The sequence below is a fragment of the Hippopotamus amphibius genome, chromosome 13 (genome assembly GCF_030028045.1).
Source record: "Hippopotamus amphibius kiboko isolate mHipAmp2 chromosome 13, mHipAmp2.hap2, whole genome shotgun sequence".
Classification (NCBI taxonomy): Eukaryota; Metazoa; Chordata; class Mammalia; order Artiodactyla; family Hippopotamidae; genus Hippopotamus; species Hippopotamus amphibius.
The window spans coordinates 13,649,352-13,652,974 of record NC_080198.1 but is presented as its reverse complement, the minus strand read 5'-3'; positions in this window follow the sequence as shown (position 1 = coordinate 13,652,974).

The window sequence follows — 3,623 nt, the reverse complement described above, 5'->3', positions numbered from 1 at the left end:
GGGAATTTTTTCTCTCTTTGAATGGCTTTGGTTACGTAAGTTCTACTTTCTATTCAAGGATGCCTGGCAGCATCAGTATTACTTAGGAGCTTGTTATGAACACCAGCTCCCAGGCCCCACCCTGACATGCTGAATCCAAACCTACATCCCATCAGGTGATTTGTGTACACGTTAGAGTCTGAGAAACACTGACTTGTTTGTAGTGAATGTATCTTATAGTTTGACATTCAAAACAATAATCACAGGACCTGCTTGCAGCTTCATAGGCGTGCCCCACAGTAGCTTCCCTGTTATGACAATGCTAAGTACCATATTATGTGGATTATTAATGACTATAAATAGCAGTACCTCTTACTAAAAGAGTCAAAATGCAAACCAGCCATCTGTACCCAGCAGTGGGTCTTAACTCTAGTTACCCTTACAATTAATGGTATAAGAACACATGCTGAAAAAAGTGAGGAAAACACACTCACACTTGTTCCATGTTTGTAAATATCTTCTTTTCCTATTTCTGATAAAAATAGTTTAAGATGGATCTTTCATTTTGCATTTCTTGTCAAGCTTCTGAAGCTGTCATATTCCATCATATAGTTTCCCTAAGCTTGGCGTGACTAATCCAACATGTGTCACAACACTGACTTCAATTTTAATAAGTTCTTAAGTTCTTAAAAAAAAAAAAAAAGAAAGAAAGAAAAAAGAAGGTCTAAAGAAAGCAAGTCTTCCAGGAGGGAAAAATGACATGACTCTTAAACAAGGTCTTGCTAGAATAACCTCTATGTTATTTAGTGGATCAGAGACTCTGAAATTCTGCCAAAGAATTCTATGTATCTCTAATTCGCTTGGTTGGCTTTCAGAAATGCTAACAACAATTGACTAGACTTTCACAGCACTTCAGTCTTTCAAAATGAGGAAAATGGAGGGAAAGTGGGCTGAACGTGTTCTTTCCCAAGGGATGACTGTAGGATGTTTATTGACCATTTTTGTCATTAATTACTTTTTATTTCAAGTGAATAAGTTCTTCTACGGTGTATGAATTAAAAGCCAAGATTGCTTAAGAATATTCAGGGAAGGAAAAAAAGGAAATAAATGCCTAGAGGTGGTCTTCAGTTCTATTTCTAGAATTGCAAAGTAAAGCACATTGTTGCAGAATGTTCTGGGAATATAGGCACCATGGATTCTTTGCAAAAACATAGGTCCAGAAAGCAAAGGCTTTTGAAAACGCTACACTTTGAACTGACAAAGCAAAAATAGCCACACAGAAACATACTTTTTTTCCCCCTGTTGGCAGGGATTCCAGCTTTAAAGGGAAACCTATAGGTAATTCCAAGGACTTACCTGTGACATCAAAATAGGGCTTTGGAGTAGAAAGTAGACAGTGTCCCTGTGGGAAAAAAAACGCCTGTTTAAGTTCTTTCATATCAGGGAGCTTATCTAACTCATCTTTGTCAAACTCCATTGTACCTAGCATAGTGACTTGTACACAATAAATTTTTAAGTAATAATTTGTTGCAGGAAGGAAAAAAAGGAAAGATATGAAGGAATGAGGAAAGATGGTGATTAAAATGTCATTAAATAAATGTGAGTGTTCCTGTAAAGTGAGAGAGTCATTCCCGCTTCTTACATCCATCCCCTGTTACAGACACTATAGACTTTCTCAGTTGTTCACAGTTAATGCAAACTGTCTGCAGAGACCAGACTGGCTTGCAGAATTACAGGGGAACTTACTGATGCCATGAGGCTCATTGACCTCATTTTCAAGAACAACAAATGAAATATCTCCAATCCACTTAAAGGAGCAAAGTTATAGGAAGATTTACATTGAGATAAAGATCATGCTCTCACCACACTACACAACCTGCAAGTTCTGCAATATGACCTTCCACTTCCTCCTTCCCCTATCAGTCAGGGCGTGATCACTGGATACAGATCTAGCCTGGCTACAAATGTGAATTTTGCTCTGAGTGCAGGGATGTTTGTTCTGAAGGTCTCCCCTGGTAATCTCATCTTCTTTTGATGTGTTCTTGGTGTTTTTGTGTCTTATGGAACATTGCTATGAAGGCTGTGAATGTCCCCAGAGAGATTTGTGAACTCTCATTCCATGAGAATTTGGAAGCATTATACCATCTTCTCCTCTGCACACAGGATGAATAGTTGAATAAATTTTAAAATAACCCAAGTGAACACCACATTTTGAATAACTAGGAAAAAAAGGGTATAGCTCCTTGTAATTCATGTAATCATGAAAGAAGACAGGTTAAATGTTTTAAGGCTAAAGGAATTTATCATTAGCAAGTGAATTAGTCAACAAAATATACTAATCCAAGTTTATTAAAAGTAAAAAGAAAAGGCATATATATTAAGTGCAGATTCTTGCCCTATAGATACCTAATATATCTAACATTCTTTTTGTACAAGTGATCTTAATCAACATTTTGTGTACAGCTAAGTGGATCAGTGTTTTTTTCAATAGTGTACCAATGACCAAAGTTGCTATAACTCCATTTCCCCTACTTCATCTCACTAGAATTGGAAAGATTTAAATTGTGCATGAATAAATAACATCTGTACCACTAGCAGTTGGAAAATTGTGTTTCAACTCTGAGTACCTATCCTATAGAATGCCCACCACATCCTAATATCTGTTCTTCATGTACTAACAGTCACATACACATGTCATGACCTTCATACACTCCAGGTGTTTTACTACCTGTATGTTGTAGACAACACTAGTTCTTGCCAATATTTTCAGTTCTACTACATTGAAAGTATATTCCCCAGCTGCCTTACAATGCCTAGTTCTGGAAAAAAGGCTGGTAATGGCCAATATGTATAAATAGCCAATATATGTAAATGCCAATATCTGTCTCTGCAGGGTTTGCTCTCCTGCCACAGTGGGATGTGAAAGCCTTATGCAAAGTGGAGATGCCACAAGCCTGGAATTCTTAGTACCACATGCAGGAGAACTGCTCTGGAGAGTCACTCAGATGCAAAACACACTTTGAAAGAGACTTTTGGTTGTGTTAAGCCAAGGAGATTTTGGTGTTTTTCACCCCAGTGCAACCTAGGGTAACAAACACCAAACTGACTAAGACATAGTAGTATTAATCTTTTCCTTTACTATACTGTGTTGTCATATCTATCCCTATAATGACAGACTTCTGCAAAGTAACTGGCCAGGGTTTTGAGAATAGTCTGTATTGATAGAACATAATTTTCTTCTTATATTATGCAAACTCTTTCATCCTTGACCTCTTTTCTAGACTCTCAGCAATTGAGTTAACCTGCCCAAATTAGAAGATTATTACATTTAGAGGTGGGAGAAAACATATCTGGGTGCTGACTTACAGCATGTGAATGTGTTGGCAATATTAGGATATTTCAATTAACATACTTTCACGAGGTTGTTTTTCCTTTGTCCAAGGAGGTTTGTTTAATTCAACACTTCACTGATATCGTTCTAACGTATGTAATTTGTGCTGCCCACTTGTGCTCTGATGTAAAATTGGGTCATTCCCTAGGAACTCTAAGGTGGTCCTGTTTACAGCCTTTGATATTAGCAATCTGCTCTTCCCTGCTCCTGTGTCAGTGTGACAGGTTTATTCATGGATGATAGATTGAGTGCA